Source organism: Ahaetulla prasina, chromosome 4 (assembly GCF_028640845.1).
Source record: "Ahaetulla prasina isolate Xishuangbanna chromosome 4, ASM2864084v1, whole genome shotgun sequence".
NCBI classification, from domain to species: Eukaryota; Metazoa; Chordata; class Lepidosauria; order Squamata; family Colubridae; genus Ahaetulla; species Ahaetulla prasina.
In genome coordinates, this window is record NC_080542.1 from 145,226,300 (window position 1) to 145,245,392 (window position 19,093).

The following is a 19,093-nucleotide window of genomic DNA, read 5'->3' on the forward strand; positions in this document are numbered from 1 at the left end:
CCTCCAGCCTTAAAGTTGCCAAGGTTGGAGACCCCTGATCTAGGGAATTCTGGGAGTTGAAGTCCTCCAGGCTTAAAGTTGCCAAGGTTGGAGGCCCCTGATCTAGGGAATTCTGGGAGTTGAAGTCCTCCAGCCTTAAAGTTGCCAAGGTTGGAGGCCCCTGATCTAGGGAATTCTGGGAGTTGAAGTCCTCCAGGCTTAAAGTTGCCAAGGTTGGAGACCCCTGATCTAGGGAAATCTGGGAGTTGAAGTCCTCCAGGCTTAAAGTTGCCAAGGTTGGAGGCCCCTGATCTAGGGAATTCTGGGAGTTGAAGTCCTCCAGCCTTAAAGTTGCCAAGGTTGGAGGCCCCTGATCTAGGGAATTCTGGGAGTTGAAGTCCTCCAGCCTTAAAGTTGCCAAGGTTGGAGGCCCCTGATCTAGGGAATTCTGGGAGTTGAAGTCCTCCAGCCTTAAAGTTGCCAAGGTTGGAGGCCCCTGATCTAGGGAATTCTGGGAGTTGAAGTCCTGCAGCCTTAAAGTTGCCAAGGTTGGAGACCCCTCATCTAGGGAATTCTGGGAGTTGAAGTCCTCCAGGCTTAAAGTTGCCAAGGTTGGAGGCCCCTGGTTTAGAGAAAGCATTTCTTTTTGAATTAAAAAAACTTTTTATTCAAACTTTTTGAATTAAAAAAAAAACTTTTTGAATAAAAAAAAAGAAAAGAAAAAAATGATAAAAAAAATAGAGAAAGCATTTTCAGGCTATTTTTAGAGTTGATTCATAAATCGCAACATAGAACTTCGGCCTGTTTAGGTAAAAAATCCTGTTTTTCCGCTATTTGGATGACTGGTCTGGCCAAACCGTTGTCTCAAAATGCCCAGAAAGTTTACAGAATAACAAAGTTGGAAGGGAACTTGGAGGCCTTCTAGTCCAACCCCCTGCTCAAGTATCAGACCCTATATCTGTGATGGTGAACCTAGGACATGCAGAGCCCTCTCTGTGGGCACACGCGCCATCGCCAGCTACTCTTCTGGTTTCTGGTGCACACATGCGCGCTGGCCAGGCGGTCTTGGCGCACGCCGGAGCGCCAAAAACCCAAAGACCAGGTGGCCGGCACATGCACGCACATCGGTCAGCTGGTCTTTTGAGTTTCTGGTGCTCCGGCGCATGTGTGTGCACGTGTGTGTGTGTTCTGGTTTGGGCATTCGGTGCTAAAAAAGTTCACCATCATTGCCCTTTATCATTCCAGACAAGTGTCCGTCCAGTCTCTTCTTAAAAACCTCCAGTGCTGGATACCCATAACTCCTGGAGGCAAGTAGTTCCACCGGTTAATTGTTGTCACTGTCAGGAAATTTCTCCTTAGTTCCAGGTTGCTTCTCTCCTTGATTAGTTTCCACCCATTGCTTCTTGTCCTGCCTTCAGGTGCTTTGGAGAATAGCTTGACTCCCTCTTCTTTGTGGCAACCCCTGAGATATTGGAAGACTGCTATCATGTCTTCCCTAGTCCTTCTTTTTGTTAAACTACACATACCCAGTTCCTGCAACCGTTCTTCATATGTTTTAGCTTCCAGTCCCCTAATCATCTTTGTTACTCTTCTCTGCACTCTTTCTAGAGTCTCAACATCTTTTTTACATCATGATGACCAAAATTGGATGCAGCATTCCAAGTGTGTCCTTACCAAGGCCTTATAAAGTGGAACAAATAGTCCTCAATCTAGAACAATTCATTTAATGACCGTTCAAGTTTACTGCTGCACAGTTTTATCCCTGAAAAAGTGATACGACCATTTTTCACACTAACAACCATTGCAGGATTCCCATGATCATATGATCAAAATTCAGACAGTTGGCAACTGATTCAGTTAATGACCTGGAGTTATGTAATCACCTTTTGTGACTTTCTGACAAGCAAAGTCAGCAGGGAAGCCAGATTAACTTAACAACCACATTTAGTGAACTACCGGTATCTGTAGCAGAGAACCGAGCGTGTTGGAGTAAACATGGATTAGAGCCCTTCCAACAGAGGACCTTCCAGTCTTGTCCTGAAATCCTCCAGCTACTAATCCTCTTTCATGCCATGTGGCAGTCTGTTCCGCTGGCCGACAACTTGCACAATCAGAAACCTCTTGCTATCTAGTCTGCATCTGCAATGCACAGCTGCTTTTCACAAACCCACTTCAATGTGAGCACGTTGACTGAATCAACTGTTGAATCAAATCTCAAAACACTGGAGCTTTTCAAGGATTGATGATGGGGATTGGACTAAGCTCCCTTACAGCTCTGTTGGCCTTGTTAAATTTCAAAGACTGAATTGAAAACTCGGCGATCCTCAGCACCATCGGCGACGTGAGTGATCTTTAAAGTAATCTCTGCACACTTTTGAGCTCCTGTTTGGTTTGTCCATCAGGGCAAACCTTTGCAAAAGTTTTCACACCACTCAGTTAGTCTGTTTTCTGAGTTAATAATGTGAATCAGTATATATTATAATTGCTCTGTTATATGCATTGTCAAAGTTAGGGCCAAGGCTAATTCACAGTAGGAGAACAATCCTCCTGCTGTTGTTTAACACAATACCAAGTTCCTGTTTGCTATACACTCTGGAAGTGGATGTTCCCCTTGGCATCTGTTTAAACGGACACCCTATGTAGTAGCAGCTGTTATATACCTTGTGATTTTAAAAAAAGGTGACCAGGGGACTCCAAACATAGAAAACAATTGACACTCCGTGCAGCAATTAGAAAGTAAACCTCAGTTTGATTTCATGGTGCTTGGTGCTCCATCACTGGAGGTTTTCAAGAAGAGATTGGACAACTATTTGTCCAAAAGGGTGTATGATTTCCTGCTTGAGCAAGGGGTTGACTAGACAACCTCCAAGGTCCCTTCCAACTCAGTCTGCAACAGAGCTCATCAATCTGGAAAAAACCTGTTACGCAACTTAAAGAAGGCTCTCTGAAGCTGGGGAAGGTGGAAGGAAAGAGAAGAAGAAGATGAGTAACAGAAGGTAGATGGACTCAAGTTACTGTGGTGATGGGGGCACCATTGGAAGACCTGAAAGGCCGGGTTGGAGACAGATCATCCTGGAGAAGGCCGGTCTATCTGGTCATCAAGTGTCAACACATCATCAATCATGGAGCATCATTCATCAATCAAAGCAAAGACCTATCTTCCTTGAGAAGCCCATAATGCTGGGAAAGATGGAAAAGAAAGAGAAGAAGAAGACAACCAGCAGAAGAGGGCAACCAAACTCCGTTATGGTGGCAGTGAGTGCATCATTGAAGGACCAAGACAGTTTGTCATGTGGAAGATCGATCTGCGTTGAACTCATCACACATTGGATGGCAGTTCATCATTCAACGCAAAGACTTAGCACTCTGAGGAGGACCACAATGGTGGAAAATGTGGAAGGAAAGAGACGAAGAGAAGCAAGATGGATAGTTACAGTGGTGATGTGTCCATTATTAGAAAGTCTGAAGGACCAGATTGGGGACAGGTCAGCCTGCAGAAGATCCATCTGGGCTATCCAAGACTTGACACCAAGATGATGACCAATAATTAACAATCACTCAACCAATTGCCCAGATCTCTTAATAAGTCCATAACGGCGGGAAAGACGGAAGGAAAGAGAAGAAGAAGATGACCAGGAATGAGGTGGATGGCAATGGCAACATCGTTGGAAGTCCTGAAGAACCAGGTTAAGATACCTCCGTCTTTTAAGTACAGATCTTTGATTTATGACAATCATGGAGCCTGCCCGTTATGATCATAAGTCATGATCCTTGTGAAGTGAGTCATCATGTGACAGACTTGGTGTTACGACTGTTTTTGTTTGCTGTGGTTGTTTGCAAGACAGGAGTAGATCTCATGGAGGGAAAAATCTATTTATGGGACCGCCAGGAGTTGAAAACAACTAGATGGCACATAATCAACTAATCTGGCCATCCCCAATTTATATATGCAAGTAGTCCCAGACTTATGACCGTAACACGGCTTGCACATTATGCTTATAAGTCACGGCAGCCATAGGTGTGTCACCACATGACCGGACCTGTGTTTATAGCCTTTTTTTCCCAGTAGGATGTTAAGTGAATGCAGAGATTGTTAAATGAATCCATGGTCATTAAACAAAACACCCCATCACCAAAAACACCCCATCATTCACTAAGGCAGAGGTCTGCAAACTTGGCTCTTTTAAGACTTGTGAACTTCAACTCCCAGAGTTGAAGTCCACAGCAAAGCTGGCTGAGGAACTCTGGGAGTTGAAGTCCACAAGTCTTAAAAGAGCCAAGTTTGCAGACCCCTGCACTAAGGGGTGTTTTTGTTGGAAACGAGAAGTGCCATTTTTAAAGCAAAAATATAAATCACAGACATCAAGGGCAGTTTCTGAGTGGAAATACAATCACATGACCAAGGGGGTGGCCTTTGGAACTGGATCATAGATACCTTTCTGGGTATCTATTGGAAGTTCAAACGGTCACTTAGCAACCATCGTAAGTTGAGGACTACGTATATATGCTATGTCTAGATATGGAGATTTGCTTGCTGATATAATTTAGAAATCTCTACTGCAACAGCATTGTGGACTAGAATCTTGTCGTGGTTTCATCCAGGTCTCATTTGATCCTCGTTCTTCAACTCCAAATATGGAGCCTGCAAAAATCTATTGTTGTTTTTCCTTTTACTGTCTTCAATCTTTATCAAAACTTCCCCGGAGAAGCTGAATTGGCTGAATGAAAAGACTCTCCACGAATATTTCTAATCAAGCAGGAACCTCAAGAATTTGTCTCTTCAGAGAAGGGATGAAGCTCTGAATAATTTATTACCATTCCGATACCAGGTCATAAAAATTAAAAAAGCCCAATGCCGCCTGAAAAATAACAAGCATCTGGCTAAAAATGATAACCCTTGACAAACAGGCTGCGAACGGAGTCCTGGATTTGGGCCAAAGTTTTCGAAAGCTGCTCCTTGAAGGAGACATTCTTTTTAACCCTGAAAGCTTTAAAACACGAGAGGGTGTTTTTGTGTGGGTTTAGGCTCCATTCCAAATTTTGAAAAACCTTCCTGGCACAAGACCCCTTAATCATTAGCGAGAAAACAACGCTGAAATTCGCTGCCCTGTTTTTAAAGAAGCCGCAAGGAATTCATAAAATGCATGGGAGAATGTACAGGACAAGCTTGTCCTGTCCCCACCTAAACTTGTACGCATCCGAGCGCATAAAACATGCATTTGGTCCTGGTTGTTTGGGTTTGAATAACAGCTAAAGATGCCAAAGCTGAGATCTTGACAGGCATAATAAAACCGCATTTCTTTGGAACTTGGAAAAAGCCCTACAAGCAGTTCTGTCACAATCCTCCAGCATGAAAACACGCAAATAACTCCTCAACCTTCCGTAAAATTTCCTTATCCTTCCTACACACATTTTAAACAATCCTCTTATCCTAACAGTCCAACCAACTGACCTCTCTGGCCTTCTTACTCTTGGTATGTTTAGATAATGTTTTAGTTGTTAAGTCTTCTTATTCTTTGCCCTATGCTTAAAAGTCTTCCTCCGCTTTCTTTATTGTGTGCCTGAATTTCTTGTGTTAATATCTTGTGGATGGTAGAATTGTAAGATGGTGCAAATGGAGGGGGTACCCAGAGGTTCATAGAATAGAATAGAATAGAATATTTTTATTTATAGACCGCCCTTCTCCCGAAGGACTCAGGGCGGTGTACAGCCAGGATAAAATACAGGAAAAAACAACACATACAAAGATAAAAACAACCCTTAAAAAACCTATTCAATATGGCTACTTTAGATAAAATATTTCCCTATAAAATTTACAAAAAATTTAAAACCCATAAAATCAATTTGATAATTTTAAAATTTAAGCGAGTCCAGCAAGACGAAATAAGTAGGTTTTAAGTTCGGGGCGGAAGGTCCTAAGGTCAGGTAGTTGTCGAAGTCCAGGGGGAAGCTCGTTCCATAGGGTAGGAGCCCCCACAGAGAAGGCCCTCCCCCTGGGGGCCGCCAGTCGACATTGCTTGGCTGACGGCACCCTGAGGAGCCTCTCTCTGTGAGAGCGCACCGGTCGTTGGGAGATAGACGTTGGCAGTAGACGGTCCCGTAGGCATCCCGGTCCTAAGCCATGAAGCGCTTTAAAGGTAGTAACCAACACCTTGAAGCGCACCCGGAAGACAACAGGCAGCCAGTGCAGTCTGTGCAGGATAGGTGTTACATGGGAGCTCCGAACCGCTCCCTCAATAACCCACGCAGCTGCATTCTGGACTAACTGGAGTCTCCAGGTGCTCTTCAAGGGGACCCCCATGTAGAGAGCATTGCAATAATCCAGGCGAGCTTATCTAGCTTATCCCTCTGCATCCTGCAGGAAAAGCAATTACGCAATCCTCAAAATTGCGCAATTATCCATTGCTTCATCCCTTCTCTGAAGAGACAAATTCTTGAGCTCCCTGCTTGAGTTTTGGTTCAACTTCTCCCGGTAGTAGGATAAAGCTTGAAGACAGTGAAAAAGGTCTTAAAAACCTCCAGAATTGGAAAACCTACAAATTTCCCTACAGAGATTCTTCCATTGTTGTACGAATCTCAAAACGGCCTTTCAATATCAAAAGAGTGGAGATATCTTCACCTTGATGGACAGGGCCCCTTCTTCTAAATTAAGAGGATCACAGCCAACGATTCTCTCCCCCCCCCCCCAGCATACTTTTCCTTTGCCAAATCAAACCACCGATGGTTAAACATAATCGTGGTATGACCTTCCTGTGTCTAGAGTTGGCCAAAACGACCATAGGGAGAACAGCCATCTTCTGATGATTTCAAATGAAGAAATCCCTGATGGGCATGGCCATCAGATATCTTTCAAACATGGCCATGCGTAATGATGTTTAACTTTAATTTGCATATATAAAGAGTTCTCCACTCCTCTGGATACAACAAAATACCTTATGCCACCAGACTTGAAATCTTGGGTTTAGAAAACTTAGAACTCCGCCGCCTCTGACAGGACCTGCGTTTAACTCATAGAATCATCTATTGCAAAGTCCTTCCTATTGAGGATTACTTCAGCTTCAATTGCAACAATACACGAGCACACAATAGATTTAAATTTAATGTTAACCGCTTCAATCTTGATTGCAGAAAATATGACTTCAGTAACAGAGTTGTTAATGCTTGGAACACACTACCTGATTCTGTGATCTCTTCCCAAAATCCCCAAAGCTTTAACCAAAAACTGTCTACTGTTGACCTCAACCCATTCCTAAGGGGTCTGTAAGGGGCTTGCATAAGAGCACAAACGTGCCTACCATTCCTGTCCTACTGTTTCCTTTCATTATATCCAATTAATATAGTTATTGCATACTTATATATATGCTTATATGTTGCATAGATACTTCATGCTTATGCTTGTGTATACTGTTATGACAGATAAATAAATAAATAAATAAATAAATAAATAAATAAATAAATAAATAAATAGAATAGAATAAAATAACAGGAGTTGGAAGAAACATTGGGGGAGGGGTGCCTTCTAGTCCAACGGTCTACTTAGGCAGGAAACCCTATACAAACCATTTCATATAGTCTTATTAGATGAAATGGCACTGCAATTGAGGAAGGTGTTTTAATAATTTTAACAATATACCAAGAATCAGTCTGGTGTAGTGGTTAGAGCCATTGGCTGGCAAGTTTTAATCCTCCATTAGGTCGTCTTCTCAACTAATCCGAGAGCCATTGTAGTGTTGCAGAATCCAATCTCGGTCGGTCACCAGGAACAGAAAATCTTTGTTGCTAAATGAGACATTTTTTAAAAAAAGTTGAATTTTGCTCCGTTTTACCACCTTTTTGGCCACAGTTGTTAAGTGAATCACTGCGGTTGTTAAGTTAAATTAAGAATCTGGCTTCCCTGTTGACTTTGCTTGTCACATAATGGGGATCACGTGACCCCGGGACATTGCAACCGTCATAAATGTGAATCAGTTGCCCAGCAACCGAATTTTGATCACATGACCATGGGGGAAAGCTTGAAACTGCCACAAGTGTGAAAAACGGTCATAGATCATTTTTGTACCATTTTGTTTTCATTTCCTGGGATAAGAGCCTGGGTAAATATTATAGGATTACAACAGGAATAAAATTTCATATTTGGTTTTACTGCAGGTTCAGGAAATCTCTTCCTGACTGATGGGAATTTCAGAGACGTTTCCATTAAAAAAAAAAAGAGACAAAAATATTGAAGAAAATAAAATGGATGTTTGGTCACACCACTTCTTATGCGTCATCTATGGCAAAGGAGCACATTATGGAGACATAGTTATTATCAGTGGATAATCAGGTTTACAAAGCCAGGCCACCGAGTCCAGAAACAGAAAGGAAACAGATTGTTAAAATGACAAAAAGGTATTTAATGCTTTATAAACAAAGCCTAGTCTTGTTTATGGTTTCACCAAAAAAAAAAAGAAAAAGGACACAACGAGAAAAAGAAAAAAATATATCAGCCTATCCACAGCTCAGGGAGACGAAGGGAATTTATTCTAATTTTTTTTTTAAGTGTTCCAGGCTAAACTGCCTAGGGATAGATTTCAGAGGCCTTGGCAAACTTTCGGGAAAGGCCATTAAAAATACATCAACGCTTTATGATTTCAGTTTCCTAAATCAAGGCTTCCTGGCATGACATGAAGTGAGTATGGGCGATAAAATTAAGGAAGTACATAATGCCTTTTGTGTTGTTGTTGTTTTTTTCATCGCGTCCAGCTCCTGCTCGGACAGGCACCGGCGTGGGTCATGCGTGAATCAAACTGTAAATGATCAAGAATTGTTCTTCCTCAGAAATTTAATTCCTGGCGTTGGGAAAAGTTGAACTGACCCATGGAAAGAAAACTCTGGAGTGAGACCATCTTTGATTTCTCTGAAGCTATCGGTGAAAGGAAGCCCCATGATCTAGTATATCAGTGGTCACCAAATGCTGGTCCGTGGACCACTGGTAGTCTGTGAAAAATTTTTGGTGGTCCCAGAAAAATTATTTGCATTTTTTATATTGCACTAAATCAGGGGTCCTCAAACTATGGTTCCTGGGACAGATACGTGCAATGAATGTTTGTGTTGCTGCAAAGAATCTCCCCCTTCGGGGTCTTTTTGTGTGGGTCGGAGGGGGGCAGAAATTCCAATTTGGGGTGTGCTTCATCCTCCTGGTGTGGGGCTTTGGGCAAAGGCTGGAGGGAAAGTGACGCTGGTGGCGAAGAGCCGGAGGGCCTCGTTCCAGTGGGACTGCATCATGGCCTGGAACTGGCTGACCATCTCAGCCGGCTGAGCCTCCAGGCGCCAGTACCTGGCCTTGCACTCCTACAGGTGTTCCCTCTGCTTGGAAAGCCTATCCTCCTAGTCCTCAGTGAGGTGCTGAGCCTCCTTCTCGGCCAGATCCAAACTGAACTGAGCTGTTTTGCCAACTCTTTCTCGTGGTGGCTGCTTAACTCCAACGACTGCTTCCTGTTGGGGCAATAAGGAGCCCGGGCAGGCAGGAGTGCAGTAGGTGGGAGGGGCAAGTATTTATTATTTCTTTATTTATTATTTCGACTTTTATACCGCCCTTCTCCCGAAGGACTCAGGGTGGTTTACAGCCAAGTAAAAAACAACAATACAAAAGTTAAAAAAATTTTTTAAAAAAAACCTAATTTTAAATTGGCCGAACTGTAAACATTTACTAAATCCCATTAAAAAACTAATTAAAACTATCAAAAATTATTAGGCTAATCCTGCTCGATGAAATAAAAGAGTCTTCAGCTCATCGCCGGAAGGCTCGGAGGTCAGAGAGTTGGCGCAACGTTGGAGGTAGTTCGTTCCAGAGGGCTGGGGCCCCCACAGAGAAGGCCCTCCCCCTGGGGGTCACCAGCCGACATTGTCTGGCCGACGGCACCCTGAGGAGACCCTCTCTATGGGAGCGCACTGGTCGATGGGAGGCCACCGGTGGCAGCAGGCAGTCCCGTAAGTAAAGGCTGGTGAGCTGCCCCTTGACGTGAGTGACATTGAGTTGGTCACACCCACTCAGTCACATGACCACCTAGGCACGCCCACCCAGCCAGTCATTAAGCAGATCATATTAGTGGTCCGTGGGATTTAAAATTATGAATTTAGTGGTCCCTGAGGTCTGAAAGGTTGGTGACTCCTGATCTATATAGATAGTCCCCGACGTACAACAGTTCATTTAGCGACCATTCAATCTTACAACAGCAGCGATTTTTGACCAGTTTTCACAGCTATGACCATTTCAGCATCTCTACAGTCACATGATCAAAATTCAGATGCTTGGGAACTGACTCACATTTATGACCATCTTAGTGTCCCCGGGGGGGCGGTTCACGATATCCCCTTTTGTTACCTCCTGACAAGCAACCGTGTGACTAACAACAATTGCAGTGAGTCACTTAACAACGGTGGCCAGAAAGATGGTCAAAATGGAGGAAAATTCACTTAACAAATGTCTCACTTAGTAACAAACATTTGGGGCTGTGGTTGTAACTTGAAGACTACCTGCATTTCAAAAAACTGCCAGGCATTTTGTTATATTTCTTCTCCTGATATTCTTTTTTTTAACCCTGATTTCCTGATGGTGATAAACTTTGTTCTTGTTCTTGTTACTTAGGTTCATTTTTTATAAGCTGTGAAAGGCAAGGAAAAAAATTGCACTTTTTTGCAGAATAATGACCAATTGAACCAAACGGAATTGTTAGGTCATTTTAATTTTTTTGTTTTGTACTCAGTTGAGGGAGGCAGGAAAAAAGAGAGTTTCTAGTCTCCCGCTGTGTAAAAGGAGGCAGTTTATTTGCCAGAAAAATAACTGATTTTCTGCTTTCCAGCCAAGTGGCAACTTTGGCCTGTCTCTTTCCATGCAACCAAAGGCTGTTGTGTTTTTAATTTAAGAGCATGGTGAATTTGCGGCATGGACCCACATTCCTAATAAGTGCATGGATGGCATCATTTATTGCAGTACTTCTAAGTCTGCAAGGACCCAACTGACAATACAGGTAGTCCTCGACTTAACAACCATTCGTTTAGTGACCGTTCAAAGTTACAATGGCACTGAAAAAAGTGACTTATGACTTTTGTAAGTTTTTCACACTTAACCGTTGCAGCATCCCCAGGGTCATGTGATCAAAATTCAGGCGCTTGGAAACTGGTTCACATTTATGACCGTTGCTGTGTCGTGGGGGGTCACGTGATCCCCTTTTGTGACATTCTGACAAGCAAAGTCAATGGGGAAGCCAGATTCACTTAACAACCGGTTCGCTAACTTAATAACTGCAGTGATTCACTTAACAACTGTGGCTAGAAAGGCAGTAAAATGGGGCAAACTCACTGAACAAATGCTTCGCTTCGCAACAGAAATTTTGGGCACAGTTGTGGTCATAACGCGAGAACCAACCACCTATATAAATGAACAACATGGGAGAATTTCAGGTGTTCCTCAATTTATGACCAGCCGAAGTTGTGACAGAGCCCACAAAAACTATGTAGAACCAGGTTCCAAGTTTCCAATGTTGTCCTCATCCTATGGTCATATCACTTTATTTTGGAACTTAGCAGCAGGACTCCACTGATGGCTGCTTTTAGTACTCTGCAATCACACGATTTCAGATTATTATGTTTTCCCCAGAAATGTACTTATTTCTCGCAAAAAATAGCCTCATTTCATTTAACAACTTGATTGTTCACTAAATGATCATGGCAATCGCTTAGTGTTTGTGGCGTTCATTTAATGGTCACAGCGTTCACTCTCTGACCTGGCGTTTGCTTAATGACTATTGCAAAAAAAAAAAAAAGGGATAATAAATTCAGGTTTGGTCACATTTATGACTGCCAAGACTTATGACCATAGTTGCCAAGTTCAATTAAGGTCATAACTCAAGGACTGCCTTATCACACTGCTTCTTTTTATGTGTGTCTGTACCGGGAGGAGGAAAGAGGGAAAGCTGGCTTTTTATTTATTTATTTATTTATTTATTTGATTTCTATACCGCCCTTCTCCCGAAGGACTCAGGGCGGTGTACAGGCAAAAATAAAACAAACAGTGCACTATATAATTTAAAATGCAATTAAAAAACTTATTTTAAAATTGGCCTGAAAATTAAAATATACAGTGAGCTAAAAACCCCATTTAAAATTAGTTAATAAAAATTTAAAAAATTTGATAAAATTCAATTTAAGACAGCCCCGCGCGAATAAAAAGATGTGTCTTCAGTTCGCGACGGAATGTCCGAAGGCCAGGTATTTGGCGAAACCCGGGGGGAAGTTCGTCCCAGAGTGTGGGAGCCCCCACAGAGAAGGACCTCCCCCTGGGGGCCGCCAGCCGACATTGCTTGGCGGACGGCACCCTGAGAAGTCCCTCTCTGTGAGAGCGTACGGGTCGGTGGGAGGCATGTGGTAACAGTAGGCGGTCCCGTAAGTACCCGGGCCCTAAGCCATGGAGCGCTTTAAAGGTAGTAACCAGCACCTTAAAGTGCACTCGAAAGGCCACAGGCAGCCAGTGCAGTCTGCGCAGGAGCGGTGTTATATGGGAGCTACGCGGAGCTCCCTCTATCACCTGCGCAGCTGCATTCTGGACTAACTGAAGCCTCCGAGTGCACTTCAAGGGGAGCCCCATGTAGAGAGCATTACAATAATCCAAGCGAGAGGTAACGAGTGCGTGAGTGACCGTGCACAAGGCATCCCGATCAAGGAAGGGGCGCAACTGCCGAACCAGGCGAACCTGGTGGAAGGCCCCCCTGGAGACAGCCGTCAAATGATCTTCAAACGACAGCCGTTCATCCAGGAGGACACCTAAGTTGCGCACCCTATCCTTTGGGGCCAATAACTCGCCTCCAACAGTCAGCCACGGCTGCAGCTGACTGAATTGGGGTGCCGGCATCCACAGCCACTCCGTCTTGGAGGGATTAAGCTTGAGCCTGTTTCTCCCCATCCAGACCCGGCTTAACGCAACTATAGAAAAAGTCACAAATATTTAGGACTTTCAACATTGCCAAAATTGTAACTGACCTTAATAGAATAGAATAGAATTTTATTGGCCAAGTGTGATTGGACACATAAGGAATTTGTCTTGGTGCATATGCTCTCAGTGTACATAAAAGAAAAGATACGTTCATCAAGGTACAACATTTACAACACAAATGATGGTCAATATATCAATATAAATCATAAGGATTGCAAGCAACAAGTTACAGTCATACAATCATAAGTGGAAAGAGATGGGTGATGGGAACGATGAGAAGATTAATAGTAGTGCAGATTCAGTAAATAGTTTGACAGTGTTGATGGAATTATTTGTTTAGCAGAGTGATGGATGACTGAAAGTTTAATGACTGAAAGTTTAATGACTGAAAGAAAATATTGGAGGTGATGAGCTAATAAGAATTATTTAATTATCTATGTTCTAACTGTAGCTAGAATTGTATTTGCACAACGCTGGAAAATGAAGAGATTCCTATTGAGGAGAAGGTGATAAGGAAAATATTAGAATGTGCAGAATTAAGAATTAAGGAGAAAAAACAAACTGAATATAATACGATATGGGAAGTATTTTATCAATGGTTAGAGGATAAAAAAGGAAACTGGAAATAAAAAGAGAAGATTAAAGAAGAATAGAAAATATGTTAAGACAGAGGTATAAATAAGATGAAAATTTTTAGTATTATGATGTTGAGGATAATTACACTTAATGCTATCATTATTGTATTTTTACTAGAAGACATGTTAAGAGGAAAAATGAACAGGCTTATAATGTTTAGTTACCCTATGACTATCATTAAGTGTTGTATGTTATGATTCTTGATGAATGTATCTTTTCTTTTATGTACACTGAGAGCATCTGCACCAAGACAAATTCCTTGTGTGTCCAATCACACTTGGCTAATAAAAAATTCTGTTCTATTCTAATTCTATTCTAATTCGATTTTAATATACAATAATTTTAAGATTAGAGAAGTAATATTAATGTGAATGAGGTTGTAAATGTTGAAGGTTGTTGCACAGAGATATTTGTATCCGGACGACACACTGTTTAAGGAAAGATGGAATGTTTGAAAAAAACCCAAAAAACTTTATATCTATATCATCTATATCTATCTATCTATCTATCTATCTATCTATCTATCTATCTATCTATCTATCTATCTATCTATCATCTATCTTATCTATCTATCTATCATCTATCTTATCTATCTTATCTATCAGAAGTTGTGAATGCTCCAACACTGGAAATTTTTAAGAAAATGTTGGATAACCATCTGTCTGAGATGGTGTAGGGTTTCCTGCCTGGGCAGGGGGTTGGACTAGAAGGCCTCCAAGGTCCCTTCCAACTCTGTTGTTATGTTATGTTATATCATAGATATAACTTGACAGATATGTCTGTCTGTCTGTCTGTCTGTCTGTCTGTCTGTCTGTCTGTCTGTCTGTCTATCTATCTATCTATCTATCTATCTATCTATCTATCTATCTATCTATCTGAATGTTTCAGTGCACAACAAATAATAGGCACAGCACATACACAAAACACAATGAGGACTAGTGAAGTAAGAAGGATGGAAAGACTTTGAAATACCCGTAAAGGAGGAACTGTTGGGGAAGATAACAGAATTAGCAGAGAAGAAGAAAAAATGGTTTGTGATTAGAGAAAAGATGATAACTATATTAGTGAGTGGAAACCTTTAATGAGCTTTTTGTTGAAAATGGGGGAAAAAATGAGCTTGTGATTTATGGGTTTGATGATTAATAAAAGAGAGAACATGAAAAGAAGAGAGCCACTATAAAGGTTAAAATACAAAAGCATATGAAACAAAGGTGATCAGAAGCCACTTCCTGAATATATATTTTAATTTTTCTTTTATTTACTATTTGCTTCTTGACTTATCATCTTTATTTTTATTCTGTGAAAACTTTCTTCAATTAAAATTAAATTGAAAAAAAGATGGATGAAGTCCAGAGGAAGCAGCTTTTCAAGGCTCATAGTTAAGAGCTCTTCTTTGCTTTACAAATCGATTTTAAGTTTAAAAAATTACAATTTTAAAATTTGGTTTTTAGAGGTTTCACCCGTCATCCATGCTAATACATCCACCTGCAGACAACAGCTGTGGTGTTACAGTAGAGTTAGTCCTCAACTTACAACCACAATTGAGCCCAGTATTGCTGTTGCTAAGTGAAACAGTTATTAAATGAGATTTCCCCCATTTTAGGACCTTTCTTGCCACAGTTGTTAACTCAGTTTGCTTGTCAGAAGGTCGCAAATGTTGATCACAGGATCCTGGGACACTGCAAACGTCATAAATATGAGTCAGGCATCTGATGGTTTGATCACGTGACCCTGGAGTGGCTGCAACGGTTGTAAGTATGAAAAACGGCCATAAGTCACTTTTTTTTTCAGTGCAGTTGTAACTCTGAGCGGTCACTAAATGAATGGTTGTAAGTCAAGGACGACCTGTCCAGATTGCTACTTTACTATGGAAAGACTCCTTTGCTGAGGATGATGAAATCCTGATTTTACCAGAAAGTAGCAGAAAGACTTAAAAGTCCCTCAGCAGACTAAGATTTTTGGATTTTATTAGGGATGCCCTTAACTTCCTGGGAAATGTCCCTTTGCTTTTGCTAAGCTATCACTTTTGGGCGTGAGTGACCCACATTCACAGCAAGTCTGTAAACACCAGCCACACTTACACACACACACACACACACACACACACACACACACACACACAATTTGTTTTTGGCAGCGCTGAAGTCCTTGGGGGGCAGCTATGGTAAAATTGCTCCGCTTTCGAGGAAAAATAATACCTTTTATATCCCACAAAACTGTGATTGACAACACAATGAGAAATGGCTTTCTGGGACATTTCCCATGAAGAGCTTCTGCAGCTGTTTATGACAAATGATGGGAACGTTTTAGCACTTTTCAGTTTAACTGGTTGGGAATTTTTTTAAAAAAAAGGGATTGTCACTTTTTATATCGGTGCATCCTGCCCTCAGCTTTTTTCTTCTTCGGCTCAATGTTTTTCCATTCCTTTTCTGTATTTTCTGCCATAATCTTCCTCCTCTAAGGGGAAGTAGGTAACTTTATGAAATGGATCGCTGCTTTTCAAACTGGGTAGACTCCCAGAATTACCCAATCAGCATGCCTGGATTCAACTCTTTCTTGGTTGTAACTTTGAACAGTCGTTAAATGAACTGCTACAGGACTTCCTGTAGTTCCCTTCATAATACAGGTAATCCCCGATGTACAACAGTTCATTTAGTGACGGTTCAAAGTTACACCAGCATTGATTTATGATGATTTTTCACACTTATGATTGTTGCAGCAGCCCATGCTCACGTGATCAAAATTCAGACGCTTGGCCCTGGTTCATATTTATGATGATTGCAGTGTCCCGTGGTCATGTGATCCTCTTTTGCAACCTTCTGGAGAGCAAATTCAATAGGGAATTCAGATTCCCTTAACAACCATGTGACCCGCTTAATGAATGCAATGATTCACTTAACAACTGTGACAAAAAAAGTTGTAAAATGGGGCAAATTCACTTAACAAATGTTTCACTTAGCAACATAAATTTTGGGCTCAATTGTGGTCGTAACTCGAGGACTACCTTTATTAGAAGATGAAAGTGATCTTCTGTTAAGTCTTCTAGCACAGGCAGTTGACTGATGGGTCTTTAATCCTACTTCTTCATGTTCTTTTAAGGTTTAATTTAAATATATATGTTGGGTTTAACTGTTATTAGCTCCCCACAATGCTTAACATAGAGTAGAGTAGAGTAGAGTATTGTAGAATAAAATAGAGTAGAGTAGAGTAGAGAAGAGAAGAGTACTGTACAATAGAATAGAATAGAATAGAATAGAATAGAATAGAATAGAATAGAATAGAATAGAATTCTTTATTGGCCAAGTATGACTGGACACAGAAGGAATTTGTCTTTGGTACATAAGCTCTCAGTGTACATAAAAGATGCAAGTGATAAATCATAATTATAGTCATCGTAAAAATACATTTGTCATAAATCATAACATACAACACTTAGTGATAGTCATAGCATACTAATGACTATCATTAAGTGTTGTATCATTAAGTGTTAAATTTGTACCCTATGACTATTATTAAGTGTTGTAAGTGTTGTACATTGATGAAGGTATCTTTTCTTTTATGTACACTGAGAGCATCTGCATCAAGACAAATTCCTTATGTGTCCAATCACACTTGGCCAATAAAAAATTCTATTCTATTCTATTCTATTCTATTCTATTCTATTCTATTCTATTCTATTCTATTCTATTCTATTCTATTCTATATAAGCATTCAACATAAATCGTACTAGGAAACTAAATTAAACAATATAAGTCGTAAGATGCAAGCAACAAAGTTATAGTCATAAGAAGATAAGGACCTAGGTAATAGGAAGGATGAGAAGGATAATAGTAACACAGCCTTACTAGATAGTTTGACAGTGTTATGGGGAATTAGTTGTTTAGCATTCAGGAAAACACTGTTCTTGTGTCTAGTTGTTCTGGTGTGCAGTTGAAACAATTTATGTCCAGGATGCGAGGGATCTGTAAATATTTTCACAGCCCTCTTTGACTCGTGCAGTATACAGGTCCTTAATGGAAGGCAGGTTGGTAGCCATGGTTTTTTCTGCTTTTCTAATTATAATTATGAAGTCTCTGTCTGCAGCACCAAACCATTCAGTGCCAAACTAGAAGGGCAGATAGTGATTGCACGGACAGAGTATCCTAGTAAAATAAAGAAACAAACAAGAAAAATAAATGCATTGGGGCGCCATTTTTGGTCCATGTAGCTTTTGTGAGGTTGCAGAGAAATGCTGGGCCCTGAGGATAACAAGCTCTGGCGAGGATCCTAAAGACTGTTAGCTGAACTTCCTAGGAAAGGTTATCCACTCATTTGAAATGACCTGGAACAGAAAAGGACACACCCCATCCGTCCAATCTACTTTTCCCAAGACATTTGGAGGTGGATTTGGATATGTAATAATAATAATAAAAACATGTTTTTGAGAACACTATCCATCACCGACTGACAACGCTGAATGTATGAAGCTGAACTGAAACAGATGACCTTTTTAAATAAAATTTTCTGCCGATGTCAAAATGGGCTTCCTGTTTTTTTTGTAATTGTTGGCATCCTTTGCGAATGTATTTGAATTCCTGCACTAGTGGTTTTTAATGACCTTAATTGCTAAGCTCAGGATAGCCTCCTTCTCTCCTCCCATCTTCTTTTATTTCTTTTTTCTCCTTCTTTCCTTCCTTCCTTCCTTCCTTCCTTCCTTCCTTCCTCCCTCCGTCCCTCCCTCCCTCCCTCTCCTCCTCCTTCTCCTCTATGTTCTTCTTTTCTCTTATGTACCCCTTCTCCTTCTTCTCTTTCTCCTTCTCCTTTTATATTCTTCCCTTCTGCCTTATCCCCTCTTCCTCCTCCATGTTCTTCTTTTCCTCTTTTCTGTTGTCTCCTCATCCCACATACACAGCGAGATGAGAGAAATTGAGAGAGAGACTGATCTATCTATCTATCTATCTATCTATCTATCTATCTATCTATCTATCTATCTATCTAGAGTGAGAGAGAAATATATATATATTGACAGCAAGGAATTGAGAGAGAGAGAGAGAGAGAGAGAGATAGTTAGTGTTGGAAGAAATGTCCATCAGGGTTCCATTCCAAGTGGGGAGAAAGACACTGGAAACATGGAAACTGTTTGGAAATATGGTTTAATGGTTTAACATGGTTCAAGGTCCTGGGCAATAGAACATATGGGTAAGAGAGAGAGAGAGATTTATACCCTCTTTTGGGCCCTGCCTTGGAGCTTCCTGTTCCTGTGGTAAGGGCCTGTATTCTGATTGGTTGTCAGACTCCCATGGGGCCATGCAGGGGTAATTTTGTAGGTTGTCTTGAGTCCCAGGCTTGGTTGAATCTTGCTGGGTGATGCAGCCTCCCCAGGTGCCATGTGGTGAGTTCTGTTGCTAGATGGGTAGAGGGCTAATCCTATCCTGTCCTGGGGGCCATGTCTTAATCCCATCACCCTGGAGCTGAAGGGGTGGTGGTGCAGGGAGCTTCAGGGAGCTGCTTTGTCCTTAAAACATGTTT

At 41.3% G+C, this 19,093-nt stretch overlaps 1 protein-coding gene across 1 annotated transcript in view; it reads left to right on the top strand.

Annotated features, from left to right (window-relative positions):
• The window catches only part of MINDY4 (MINDY lysine 48 deubiquitinase 4), a 169,753-nt gene that overhangs the window by 116,987 nt on the left and 33,673 nt on the right, over positions 1-19,093 (top strand). The gene's annotated exons all lie outside the window — the stretch shown is intronic.